The sequence below is a fragment of the Coenobita brevimanus genome, chromosome 29 (assembly GCF_032717465.1).
Source record: "Coenobita brevimanus isolate Jiangsu-jjx chromosome 29, ASM3271746v2, whole genome shotgun sequence".
Lineage (NCBI taxonomy): Eukaryota > Metazoa > Arthropoda > Malacostraca > Decapoda > Coenobitidae > Coenobita > Coenobita brevimanus.
The window spans coordinates 33,148,704-33,164,427 of NC_136982.1; positions in this window are offsets into that span (position 1 = coordinate 33,148,704).

Sequence of the window (15,724 nt, forward strand, 5' to 3'; positions counted from 1 at the left end):
GTACAAAATGTTATGCAGTTTAGCACTGTTTTTTGGGGGAATGGTGAAAATACTACTTACGGTGTGTATCACTTATTCTACTTGCACTTGATATCACATTTACCGTTCATTTTATATACAGTATATTGCATAGTAAATTCATGGTCATGAAGAATACTGCAGTGCCACCCAAAAAGGTACAGTAATTTTCCTCAGGTGCAAATTGGGTTTTCTGTCATTATTGCTATGCTAACTAAAGATCAGGTATTTACAACAAGAGCTTTACATATCAGCTTTTCTCTGACATTATCACGTAGAAATCACTTACAGATAACACATCAAGTGCATTTTATTCTCCGTTATTTACAGTCTTCGACACACCTGTGCTTAGAATTCATACTCTGTGATACTCAAAGAAGCACGCGGGACAAAGTGTTGCTTTGCACTCAGTGCATTTCCTTGTGTGCCTTTGCCCGATGTTTTGTTGTGGAGCAGACGTGGCATTGCCTGTAGATCTCACGCCCAGCAGGTGATTGTCCCAGGTACACAAGACAGTGACATACAAGGTATTGTGCACCTCCCAAGCTGTCTGCCATCTGCATCTGGTACATTGTCCTTCTTGGACTGCAACCTGAACAGTCGCATACTTTGCAAGGAGTTCGCGAGAAAGTTCTCTTTCAAACTCGCGTAGAGAGAGACCCTTACCAACAACCTCGCTGAAAAGTATGTAACTCTTCAAGATGGAGATATCTAGAAGGTGTAAGAATACCTTCTTGTACCACTAGCTTGATTTACGGAGGCAGTCAATCTCACCAAACTGCATGTTGAACTTGTCAGTGAGCCGCATGTTGATGATGTAGTCATTGATGGCATCTGGCTTGAGCACAGGCTACCTGGTCCTGAAGTCCATCTTGCCTGTGTCCTGCATAACCCCCTGGTGAACTGTGGTCAATATGTTCACCTTTCACATATCGTGCCGGTGAATGGCCAACGTGTTACCACATTTCACCAGAAATGCTGGAAAATTTTTGCTAGTGGCACAGACAGTCTCACAGCAAATACTTCTTCAGTGCCAGGGAGGTATAATAATTATCTGTGTACAGGATGTTGGTTTTGCAGAAGTATCTGTCCATCATCACTTTCACCACAACAACAGAAATCCCATGTGGATCATCACTGGGGATATCCACATCTGTGGCCGAATAAACTGTTACATCTAGCACATATACAGTCTGGCAGTCACATAGGACAAAGAACTTTAATCCAAACCTGTGGCTTTTAGAAGGAACATACTGTATAAATGCAAGACATCCTTAGAACAGAACTAGCGTCTCATCAATAACCACTTTCTGAAATGGCTGGAAAAGCCTAATAAATGACTCCCTCAGCACGGTCAGGATGGACCTAATCTTCCACAGCCTGTCATTGAGTGCGGAGCTATAATTACGATTGAAGTGCAGGAACTTCAGCATGGCTAGGTACCTGTCACGGGCCATGTATATCCCAAATACAGGTGTGTGGACATTTCGTTCACTTCCCAATAATCGTGTGCCATTGCCATAGTCAAAGCGAGCCTCACATACAATTCCCCCACCTCTAGTGGCTGCCACTCTTTCCTTTTAGCACTCCCACTCACAGACGCCTCCAACCAGCAAAGGCTTTTCGTCTTAACTCTCCTTCTCTTACTGGCTCCCTTCAACCTCTGCCTCTTTGCAGCACTGTTGCATCTTTATCTCTTTTCTATCTTTACTTCCATGGTCACTGCTCCTCTGATTCCATGGTCACTGCTCCTCTGAACTGTCTGCATGCATCCCTCCACCTCTACAACGGGTGCATAGGACCCGAATCTAGCAACAAACTCTCATCCCTTTTCTGTCCAACTCTCTAATGCAAGAGTTAACCGTTACTCCCAGTCTTTCATTTATGCAACAGGTCAACTCTGGAAATGTCTCCCTCTGTCTGTATTTCCTACTTCCTATGATCTCCAATCTTTCAAATGCAGTGTGTCCATGCATCTTGAAATGAACGGATCTTGAATTTGGTTCTCTTTTGTATTGTTTTTCTTTTTTTGTCTTGGAAGGAATGGTTTGTGGTCTCCTGGCCTTTGGTTCCTTCTTTCTTGCATAAGAAAAAAAAAAAGAAAAAAAAGATAGCCTTGTGGATATTTACCTCGTCCACCAGGTACTGCATTATGGAGGTGGTAAAAATGGCTTGGAAAAATGACAGGATGGAAGATGTTCCTGCGTGCAGGTGCTCCCTCTGTACACCTGCCTCTGTTGCATTAAAGGCAGGTAAGGCTAGCTGGAAACCTTCTCCCTCCTGTCACACAAAAGTGTCCATCCGGCCAACGCTGGGCCTACTTGGTTGTGATGGTGCATCACTAGGCCACTTTGCAGCACCATGTACACACCCACATCCACGCCCACAGGCACAGGGACGGCCATGGCCATGAGCAAGGGGGGGAAGAGAAGGAGAGGTGGATGTGGAGGCCGAGGTGGAGGCAGGGGAGGGCAAGGGTGATGACTTACCAGACTCGGGGACATCCGGGGGTGATGCTGGCTGGTCAGGCTGAACTCGTGGGGCCAAGGATGACATCCCCACTTGCGAGGGACCAGGATGTGGGGATATGGCCTTTGATGTGCTTGGCTGCGGTGATGAGGGTCAGGGGAGGAAGAGAGTGCAACACACTTCGTGACCGCGTGGTGGTGAGGTGCAGCGTTGGCATTTATGTGGAATATGACATTCACATTCACCACTGTCTTCCACACTTCCAACAGCTCCTGACTTCTCAGTCTCACTGTCAGAGGGAAATGCGTCTCTCTCATTTCCTGTTAAATGTATTTTCACTTGTTAATACTGAAGATCTACTTGACAAGAACTATGGGAAACTATGAATTAGTGTACTACTGTATGCTGCAAGAAGTTTCAAATTAATATCAACTTAATTCCCTCATGGTGTCACCAAGTCTTCTAGGTACGAGCTAATGAAGCATGAATGTTAATGAAAAATATATACAATTGACCTTTCTATACTGGATCAGTTGGGGGGAAACCCGATCCAGTAAAGCCATTAATCCAGTAAGTCCGATGCACCCCCGAAGTGCGATTACAAGCATGTAATAGGAAATAAATGAGTGAAATAGCACATTTTAGTACTAAAAATGTAAACTATAACAATTTTACACGTGTGGCCAATAATTTCACACTCGTTGTTCTGCATTCTGGGTCACCTTGTACAGAGGAAGTGATCCAGTAGGTCTGCGTCATATGTCTCATGTAACATAGAGTATACATCTGGGAAGTCCACTTGGTTTTTCCCATTTACTGGATGGTTTCTGGTATGTGTGATTTATCTGGGTAGAACAATACATTTGTTAAATCCGATAGCAGGCCTAGGAAGGTACGGTAAAGTGAGGGTCTGCTGTACAGTATACCTGTACTGTATACTGCATATAGTTACAGTAAACTCACAATTGTCCAGCATAATTCAGCCAAACCCTGTGCCAGATGTTGCTGAATGCCGGATATTGCATAGTACCCTCCATTGGCTCAACATTCAGTGGAGCCGATATTGCGTTATTTTTTTCAGCCCACAATCCTAAAAACTGTCTCATGAGTAAAAGATGAAAATTAAGCATGAAGTACCATAAAGTAGTGATAAAATACACTAATACAGTAGTAGAGTGTCAGTTGGCTACTGTGTATGAGCCAGTTGCTACACCTCGATACTGGATATTGCATAGAACAACCGTTTACGTCCTGTATAAGCGCCAAGTCTTGCATTATGTCCCCAGATATTGTTTTAATAGAGCTGAGCCATCAGTGGCGGATATTGTGACGACAGATAATTGAGTTTAATTATATACATAAGTAGATGCTCGATTTAACCTGCCCCGTCCCGTCGACATATGGGTACATTGCAACGATTTGGATTTCTAGTCCCGGCGACATACTGGTACGTCGTGCAATTGCAAGGTCCCTAATTTGCACAATTTTCAATTTTCGTGCATGATTTTTCGTATTTATACACGGGACACCATCCTCTATTCCTCTACAAGATACCAAGCAGGGACAATGCCTTACACCGCATAACCTCCCCCCTCCCCCCTCACGCCATTGTCTCGGCAATTCACCTGTTACCAGTGACCTGGCCAGTAAAGACGTTCAGGGCCAGAGTGATTCCCCAATCGATGACAATGTGGAGGACAAGGTTTACATAGCAGTACAGGAAGAAACAGAAATGATCAGGTAATGTGGGAAAAAAAGGTCATGAATGGTGATTAGTTAGTGAGTGAAACAATGCTTATAATGCCTATATTACTGCTTGAAAAACCAATATACTCTCATACTACATATAAATTCGTACCAAGTAAATAAATAAATACTGTTTATGAGTGGATAAAATAGTTACTCTCCCATAGAACTCGTTTTCTTTGGTGCCAGCATGTTAGAAAACCCAGTCAGGTAAGGAGGAACTCCTACCTGGATTGAGTTTTTTAAACCTCAGGTGAGCGATTTCTCTATGAATTTTCGATGTTTCTCACCAAAAGCGGAGGTTTTAGCCAAAAAAAAAAAAAAATCGAAAATACCTCGGGACTGGGGGATGTTGGAGGTGCGGAAAACCTCGGGACGTGACGGGTTAATGAACTACACTCAATCCTCGTAAATCGCGGCAATTTGGCTCTGGACCACTGCCGCAATTTACAAGTTCTGCGGTTTATAAATAATAACTCTTACGTGAAAAATGAATTTGGGTCTGGGCTATGGCCAACCACCCCCCACAGCACCCTACCTACACCTATCTAGGCACCATCAAACACAAACATACAAATTTAGTTATATTCAGTGCATGTACTTAATAGAAATAAGCAGTGTTAAGGGATCTCACCTTAATCCTATGACGATATTGCTTAAGTGAATGGAGTGGGGTGGTATTGGGAAGAACTTAGAACCTCTCAGCATGAGGTGGGGGTGCTCCCACATGCTGTTCTCCCTTCTCCAGCTCCTCTGCCTCCCTCAGGAAGCCCTCAAAGTCTGCCATAGAGATGACAGATGCTACATCATCCACGTCCTCAGTGTGGGAAGGGCCAGGCTGTGGTTCAGGCTCATCTTCTGCCCTTACCCGGGCAAAATAGTGGGTGATGAGTTCCTGATGTTTCTCATTAACACTGCGGCATTAGTATGCACACTTGCCACCAGGGACGGGTGGTGATTGGTTATTGGGTCACGATTTTCAAATTGAATGCCGCGGTTTATGATTCTCCTCGGAAAAGGCCCACTTTGGTGCCTAGGTCCGCGTTTTTCGTGACTTAACAGCGATTTAAGGGTGCTGGCAGTCTGACAGCCACTTAGCCGTGATATACAAATCCGTGATTTATAAACACGCAATTTCCGAGGATTGAGTGTAATTCAGCCAACCCCCATTCCATTACCTTGAATTTTCCATTAAATCGAGTTCCGTCTCCAAGCCTCAATATAAAGAAAAATTTTCTGTTGTTTCAAGCTATTTTTTGCTAAATCCAGGAAGTGCGATAGCTTAGTGGTAGGGTGTCGGGCTTGTAATCGTGAGGTTGCGAGTTCGCACCCTGCCTGGTGGCTGCTATGCTGGGAGGGGTAGCTCCTGTAACCCTAGCAGGGCTATATGATCTGATGAGATCTAGCTCGGGGATTAATCCTTTCGCTAAATCCTTGAAGGCAACCCAAACCTAGCAAACTATGCTTACTCTCAGTGTTACACACAGCAGTCTGAACCCATAATTAATACCCCCAGAAATGCATTATTGTCTAAGAAATTTCATTACTGGAGTTATGCTCAGTTTAATAGAAATTTTCCATTAAATAGGGCAAAATACCAGAAAAAGTAATTTCGTTATCTAGGGTTTCAAATCAGTGTTCTTTAAATTGAGCATTTCCTGTGTGTGTGTGTGTGTGTGTATATATATATATATATATATATATATATATATATATATATATAGATATATATATATATAAGATATATATATATAAGATATATATATATATATATATATATATATATATATATATATATATATATATATATATATATATATATATATATATATATATATATATATATATATATTATATATATATATATATATATATATATATATATATATATATATATATATATATATATATATATATATATATATATATATATATATATATATATATATATATATATATATATATATATATATATATATATATATATATATATATATATATATATATATATATATATATATATATATATATATATATATATATATATATATATATATATATATATATATATATATATATATATATATATATATATATATATATATATATATATATATATATATATATATATATATATATATATATATATATATATATATATATATATAAGATATATATATATATATATATATATATATATATATATATATATATATATATATATATATATATATATATATATATATATATATATATATATATATATATATATATATATATATATATATATATATATATATATATATATATATATATATATATATATATATATATATATATATATATATATATATATATATATATATATATATATATATATATATATATATATATATATATATATATATATATATATATATATATATATATATATATATATATATATATATATATATATATATATATATATATATATATATATATATATATATATATATATATATATGAAGTGAAATGTACAGTGCAGTTTAGCAGAGATACCTGACAGTCATTGTTTAGGAAATATGGAGTTAGCTAAATATATACTGAATTCATCCATTTAGGAAGAATTGAGTGACAATGAAATATTTCAGCAGAGTTGACTGATATAGAAAAATTCTATTGAATCATTACTGTATTTAAATAATGATTCATGATTTACATAAATTTTCTAAAGTTATTAATTTACCTCTGCCAGGAGGTATATGTTTTACCCCACGTTGGTTTGTCTGTCTGTCTGTCTGTTAGCAGGATTACTCAAAAAGGTAAGAACGAATTTTCATGAAACTTTTTGGAGGGATAGGGTATGGCCCAATGAACAATCGATTATATTTTGGTTGTGATCTGGAGTTATTTGTTTGTTCACACCATATCTCCAATGATTTTCAATGAAACTTTGTGGAAGGGTGGGCCATGGGCCAAGAAAGAATTAATTAAATTTTGGGGTGGATCTGGCATTGGTGGAGGTGTGCACTCTCTGGGCGCTGTTCATAGTTTATATAATTGGGAAATTCATAAAAGTGAAAACCATTCATTAGTCACTGAATAGAGGTAATGCTGAAAGAATAAAGGTATAACTTAACCCGTCAACTCACGTTGACGTATATATATATGTCCACATGTTTTGTCACTGTGACTCCCGTTGACGTACGGTATATAAACGCGCAGCAATTGCAAGGTCCCTAATTTGCACAATTTTCAAATTTCGCGCATGATTTTTGGTACGTATACATGGGACACCCTCTACAAGATGCCAGGCAGGGCCAATGCCTTACCCCACATGACCTCCCCCCCCCCCGCACACCATTGTCTCGGCAATTCATCTGTTATCAGTGACCTGGCCAGTAAAGACAATTCGTGCAATAGTACGAAATTCAAGGCCAGATTGATTCCCCAATCAATGACAATGTGGAGGACAAAGTTTACGTAGCATTAGAGGAAGAAACAGTCAGAAATGATCATCAGGTAATGTCGCCAAAAAAGGTCAGATATGTTGATGTGTTTGGTGAGTGAAACAATGCTTATATTGCCTATATTACTGTGTGAAAACCAATATACTCTTGTACTACATATACATTCGTACCAAATAAATAAATAAATACCGTTTGAGTGGTGTGGAATACTGTAGTTACCCCCCCATAGAACTCGTTTTCTTTGGAGCCAGCCTGATAGAAAACACAGTAAGGTAAGGGGTACTGCTACATGTATCCAGTATTTTAAACCTCAGGTGAGCAATTTCTCTATGAATTTTCGATGTTTCTCACCAAAAGCGGAGGTTTGAGCCAAAATTTTTTTTTGTCCAAAATTGGTTGGGATGGGGGGGGGGAGGTCAATGGTGGAAAATTGGTCGGGATCGGGCGGGTTAATATTACATTCACTTTACAAGTTCTGTATGGCATATACAGTACAGTAGTATAAAACAAGCTTGATATAAAAGGGTGGTACCAGCACTGTTATGTATCTTTTTTTTTTTTTTATCTGTACATTTTTTTTTTCTTGCTTGGCTGTCCTGCACAAGACCCACATGGCAGACCACCACAGAGTATTTCTCCTAACGGGTTCTATCACATCCACATCCACACCACAACGCTGCTGCACTTCCTCATGTGTCAGTTTGTCTCTTCATGTAACACCACTTGCTCCTCTTAAATAATGTGAAGGATAAATAGGCTTCATGAAGTAATAATACACGAATTAATGCATACTAAGGCTACAGATGATGATGCAGAACAGGCAGTGGTGCATAAGATTAGAATAATATGGAACAAGAAGCAGTGCCAAGGCACAGCTACCCGTCCCCAGCAGTCATTTTGGTGCTGACGTGTAAACACAGCAGATATCTAGTCAGATATGTCACATATCAGATCTGGAATAAATAGGGTGAAAATTTACGATTTTATGCCCAATTTGATATTTTAGGCCCAACCCACCTGACATTGACCCCCCCTCCTGCTGACTGGGGAGGCCCTCCCCCCTGATGTAATGAGGCATGTTATAGGATCCAAATTTGAAAGATGCACCTTTAGGTTTTTGTTTTTTGTCGACAAAAAGGAATTGTGGCAAAAAAACAATTTTTACCCATCCCAGTTTTTTTTTTTTTTTTTGGGGGGGGGGGCCTACAGCCTGGGCCATGGCCCAATTTGGCCCAAAATTTAATCAGGTGATCAGAAGGGTATAGCCCATCATCCCTGCAATTTTAGTCAAAATCACACCCTTAGTTTTCGCGTAAAGTTGTTAACAGACTGACAGACAGATAGACAAACAGACAAACCGAGTGAAAACAATACCCGTCCCCGAGCCCCAGCGGGGCGGGGACGGGTAATAAATAGATATAGTGGCTTTCACAGTAGAGATACATATAGAATGAATAGGTAGGCTACAGTACACGGAGTGGATAAAGATAAATACAGAATGAATAGGTAGGCTACAGTACACAGAGTGGATAAAGATAAATGCAGAGTGAATAGGTAGGCTACAGTACACAGAGTGGATAAAGATACATACAGAATGAATAGGTGGGCTACAGTACACAGAATGGATAAAGATACATACAGAGTGAATAGGTGGGCTACAGTACACAGAATGGATAAAGATACATACAGAGTGAATAGATAGGCTACAGTACACAGAATAGCTACTGGTAAAGGTACAGAATGGATAGGTAAGCTAGTACACAGAATAGGTACTGGTAAAGGTACAGAATGAATAGGTAGGCTACAGTACACAGAATAGGTACCGGTAAAGGTGCTGAATGAATAGGTAGACTACAGTACACAAAATATGCACTCAAAATAAATTAGTGCTGCGAAATAGATCATGTGACATAAGTAGGCGCAGTACATACTGTAGATAAGATGGATACACACGAAATAAATATTCACTACATGGAGTAGATGCGTGTATTTACGGATTAGGTACAGTGCATAGAATAAGTCATCATCATCATCATCATCATCGTCGTGACCTTTGACCTGTTATGACCTCTTATCGAGTACAAGGAATAAGTAAAAAGATAAGGAATAAGTACAATACCATATACAGAACAGATACCGATACATGTAAAGAAGATATTCACACTGATTAAATGACTACAATAAATACAAACAGAATTTTAGTTCACCAGATGGTATGTAATACATAACGTGGAGGCATATATATCTCAACGAACTTGATATATTTGCTATGTGAAATACTGCATATATATACAGTTAGATAGATAGCCTATTGTGTGTGTGTGTGTGTGTGTGTGTGTGTCTAGGCTGTGTTTCTTCGTTCGTTTATTTCATATCGCAAATACATCAAGTTCGTTGATAGTTTTAAATGCCGCCACCATATATTTAACACATACCAGCAGCTGTACTAAAATTCACTTTGTATATATTTGAGTGTAGTACTGTAGCATTTGTGTTGTTTTGCTTGGAATTCCACGTTGTATGATAACAAACAATACACTTGCTGCTGTCTCTGCTACTCCTCATAAAGTATCCGGCTGTAACGCCTTAAGCGCTGCAGCAGCGAGCTGTTGTTGCCAGAGCAGACCGGAGTATTTAAGTATTGTTCTTTCGTTATGATTCCTTTTATTGTGTGTTGCAGGTACGGCGCGACGTTCAGACATACCATGGTATGTGTGGGGATTTTTCCCTCCCTGTAGCTATTCAGTTTTCATATTCTTATCTCACGGCAACCATCATCCACTCGCTTGATGGAGTGCGGCCTACTTCTTCCTTTACTTTTTACATTCTTTTCCCGCCTGTCCTCCTTTCTTTTTGTATCTCTCATCTTTCCTGTCACTTTTTATCACTCTTCTCTCCTTTTCAGGTGGCTTTACATTGCATGACAAGCCTAATGGTTTCCTGTAAGCCAGGAAACCACTTACAGCAGTGGTAACCATAATATAACCAGCCCATACATGTTCCCTACGTGTCAACAAGTGGGTTGGCGGAGGTGTAGTGCCCCTCCCCGTAAAACAATAAAAGTCAAACGACCACCCCTTACGGGATCATGGCGTCTGGTTATATATAGCTACAGTCCACAGTGTATTCCAGCGGCTGTCGTAACCAGAGACAGCGACAGCAGTTTTTTAAATATCGTCCACTCGTTGGCGTTCCTTTCAGTGTGTGTTGCAGGGGCGGCTCGTCCATCAAACACATTTTTCGCTTTTATTGTCTTGGGTTGTGTTGGGTTGCTGATTGGGATAGGTAGTGTATGTATGAAGTGTTGTTTTTGTACATTTGGTTTGTGTTTGTTTAGAAATGGATACTGGGTGAAAGAGTGTGTGTGTGTGTGTGTGTGTGTGTGTGTGTGTGTGTGTGTGTGTGTGTGTGTGTGAATCTCATACCTTTTTCCTCCCCCTCCCCCGCTCCGTGCCTCCTTCCTTTCCTTCCTGTGCCCCTTCCCCGTCCCTTCCCGTCTTTCTTTTGTACCTATTCTTTCCTCAGCTCCTTCCTCTTTCTCAGCTTGTCCGTTTCTCATCTTGTCCCTTTCTTCTTTCACTCTCTCCTCTGTCCGTTCCTTCTCTTTCTCCTCCCCCTGTCTCGTTGTTTTCTCCTCTGTCCGTTCCATCTCTTTCTCCTCCCCCTGTCTCGTTGTTTTCTCCTCTGTCCGTTCCTCTTCCTTTTCTTCACCCTGTTTCCATCACAAACAGCTTTCCTTCTTCACTTCCCTCCCTCACTTTCTCATTAGCTAATCTGTGCTCCCTCTGTTCCTCTTCATCTCCGTCCTTTATTTCCTCTCTTCTTCCTCTCCCTTTTCTTCCTTACTCCCTGTTTCTTGTACTATCATTCTTTCTCTTAACTGTAAGCTTATAAATTTTCCTTCTGTGACCTTCTGTTCTCCTTTCTGTTTTTCATGTATCATTTCACTCCCCGTCTTCTTTCCTCTCATCTTCCATTTTGCCTTCCTTTATTTTTTAACATTTTCCTTCATCGTCTCTTTATAGCTTCTTTCCTTCCCTTTCCCCCCTCCTTTTGCTTCCTTTTTCTCTCTTCCGTCTTCGCCTCCCTGTGTCCTTCTTTTCCCCTTTCTCTTCCTTCGTCTTTTCTCTGTCGTATTTATTTCTTTTTTATTTTTCGTCCCCGTTTCCATTCTCTTCTTTTCTTCCTTTCATTATCTCCTTTCTTTTTACTCTCCTCCTCCTCAGCGTTCTCCTTCATTTTTCCTTCCATTCTCTTCTTTCTTCCTGTTCTCCCTACCTTCCTTAATTTCCTCTCTCCTCCACTCCCTTCCTCCCTTGTTTTATTACTGCTCTGGCCTCCATCACTCTCTCCCTCGCCATTCTTTATCTCATCTACTTTTCTCCATCTTCCCCTCTTCCTCGCCTTTCTCCATCATCATATTTTACTCATTGTCACTTTCATTATTTTCACGTTCTCCTCATCACGTTCTTTTTAGCCATCACTTTTATTTATTACCCTTTGCCCCTTTCATTTCTCCCTATATGCTTTCAGTAGTGCATCTTCCCTTTTTTCACTTATTCTCTTCTCGTAATCTTATCTCCCCTATCCCTTTCTTTCACCCTTATTTTTTTTTTTTTATCTTTCTCCTCTTTGTCAACTTCCTCCCTTCGTTTCTACTTCACTTTTTTGTTTATATTATTCCTCACTCCATCATTTTCTTCATATGTCTCCTTTTTTTTTTCTTCTCAACTCCTATTGTCATCTTCAGTTTTATTACCTTTTTTTTTTCAGCTTCCTTATCCCCGCCTCTTACTTCATCTCTTCTTCTTATCTTCATTATATCTACTTCCACTCTCCTCCCACGTTTTCTTTAATTCTCCTGTCCTTGTTTCCTTTCTGTTTCCTTCTTTTACCTTCTTCTTCCGCGTCTCCTGGGCTAAATTCACCCGCTTCTTTCCATTGTCGATTTCCTTTTCCTTTTTCCTCTTCCTCCTCACATCGTCTTCCCTTGTTTCTTGACTCTTTTTGTTTTGTGTCTCCGTCTTTTCCTCTAACCCTTACTTTCCGCCATATTTCTGTATTACCCTTCTCCTCATCTCCTTCTTTTACCTACTCTTCCCCTCTCCACTTTACTTCCTTCATCCATTTTATTGTTCCCCTCTCCTTCCCTTTTTATCCTTATTTTCTCATGTTTCCATGCTTGATTTCGTCTCCCCTTCACCTTACTATTTCCTTCTTTTTCTTGCCTCTGTTCTTGTCATCATTTACTTTTCTGTCATTTTCTTGGTCCCTTTTCCCTTCATTTAATTGCCTCTTCCCTTGCTTTTCAACCACAGTTATTTCCGTCTCCTCAGTATCCTCTTCTTGTATCTTCTTTTCTCTACCTTTTTCTTCTCTGTCCCTCCCTCCTCTCCCTCTGTTAGTGTTGTTCCTAATCGTCCTCCTTTATATCCTCTTCTCTGCCTTAATTTCCTTCCTTTTTTTTTTTTTTTTTTTTTTATCCCCTTTCCTGACTCAAGCACGGCCTTTATCGACCCTCAAGGGGGGGAGGGGGAGATAAGAATGGGGGGGGACTTGGAGAGGGGGAGAGAAAGGAGGGGGTGGAAGGGGCGGAGGAATAGTTTAAAGGTTAAGATCGATGACCTTCTTCATCCTGGGAGGCACAAGACAGAGGAGTACGCAGTCCTGAGTAGTTCTGACACGTAGGGGAAATATGCAGTAATTCTCTAAACACTGTATAATGATGCTATGCATTTTGAAACTGTGCATAAATCTGTTTCTGATACTGAAGAAGACAAAACCATTCTGTTCTCACTATTTCTGCCACCATGCATTCTTCACGTTGTTTTTCATAATATGTAACTTTTTTTTTTTTTAATAGCTGACACAGGGGAAAACAGTCATTCTTTTATGTAGTCATTATCACTACTTTTACCAGCTTCCTGAGACGCCAGGTATATACGACTTACGCTTGCTTGTTTCCTGTTGTGTTTGGATAAAGATTTGTGTTAAACCATCCTAACACCCATACCGGGAAGCTTACAACGCCCATTTTCACAGGGTGTTTAACCCTTGCCCTGCCCCATCACCCTCCACCATCCACCTCACCAGCTTTCCGCATCTTCAGTTTGCCTCCCCCCCCCAAAAAAAAAAAAAAAAAGTCATCGCCGCCCCTTATACAACCCCATCTTCACAGGGTGTGCTGGGCTCATCCCCTCCACCCCTTTCCACTCACCAGACTCGCCTCCACCACCCCTCTCCACCCACAAGACTCTTGCCTCCACCACCCCAACGTCAAACTTATGAGACGTCTGTTCCCACATACAACATTCATCTTCACAGGGTGTCGCTGTTTTTCCATTCCCCATGATACACAACCATTTTGGGCCAGTCCAACCCACTCCTTTCCGCCCTCACCACCATTTTCTTGCCACACAATCTTGACGTGCGCCTTACTAACTTGGGTACAACACTCATCTTACCACAGGCCATTTCGACTGTTGTGTTCATGACTGCCTGCTGATGACATGCCCGCTGACGGTTATGCCGGCATGATACAGGTATTTGCGGTCAACGATGGCGCTAGTTATCATTGGAGAGTATAGTAATTTTGATGATCCCTGATACGAGAGTTGGCAGTGATTCTTTCTCTTAGTGACAGTGGGGAAGAACGCAATTATCCTCACTGTTTTTGGCATATTTGTGTGCGCAGTGTTTCTCACACAGTAACCGTAGGGTAAGCAGTCGCTTCCCCTTTTTCAGTCCTTTATTACAAAATCAGACGCACAGAAGTAGGCAGTCATTCCTACTGTTTATGACAGTGTGTTGCTGGTCTAAGTGATGATGAGTGGGTTTTTTGTTTTCCTCGACGTGTGTGTACGTGTGTGTTTAACAAACAGTTTTTATTCATTTAAGATTGAAGGTCAGCCAAGGAGTCGATACTTTGTGTTCTTAGAATAATAGGTCTAGTTCAAGGTCACAGGGCTTGTCGAAGCTTGACCTAGCAAGGTCAGCCTATGTAGTTTTCCCAGTTTTTATCCGATTTAGACGAAACTTGGTGGAAGGGTTGAGGGTAAGATAGGAATGAAATGTTTAGAGTTTTAGAAGTCAATAAAGATCATTGTAAGATGGCAGGTTTAGAATTCGACCAGTGGGTCTGTGTGGGAACAAAATAACTAAATCAGTTACGACGATTTGGGTCAGATCAGGTGGTTTGAGGATCAGGTAAGGAGTTGACTTTTTTTTTTTTTTTTCGTAAAAAACTGGTAACATGGCAAGGTCATCTTATATATATTGGGGGAGGCGGTGGCTGAATCGGTAGAGAGGCGGCCTGCAGTCCTGATGGACCCAGGTTCGAATCCCGGCTGGGGCAGGGAACAGTTTAAGGATTTGAATTTCATAGAAGCAGACTTTCCTGATCTACCAGATGACCCGCCGACATGTCGTAAAAATACCCCCGTTAATACCAATACACCAGTCCTGTATGAGACAGCCCTAGCATGTATTCAATATGGACGGTGGGTGTTAGCGCCGAAGTGGTGACATGTGGAGGTGTAGGAGGACTACTGGGCCTTGGGATAGGCTACTGCCCCCGAGATATAGGCCCTGAAGCCTTTGCCCAGAGTCGGACACATAAAAAAAAAAAAAAAAAAAAGTTATTTGCATTAGATCAAACTATGTGGAAGGGTACTGTAAAGCATGGATAAAGGGATTCCATTTTGAGAACAGTTATTCAGATCAACGTAAATAGTTTTAACCAGATTTAGACCAGTCTTGGTGGAAGGGTTTAAGGTCAGGCAAGAATGACGTGATCCAAGTTTGAGAGCAATTTATTATTATTATTATTATAATGAGAGGGCAAGAGAGGGAGTATGTCTGATGATAAGCAAGAAGTGGAAGGAGAATATAAGAGAGTATGGAACAGTGGGTGCAAGGATTGTATGGGTGAGGATGAAAGTAGGTATACAAGCGTGGGCGATTGTATGTGTGTATGCCCCGACAGAGGATCGAGTGGCAAGAGTGAAAGATGAGTTTTGGGCGAGTGTAGAAGCGTGTAT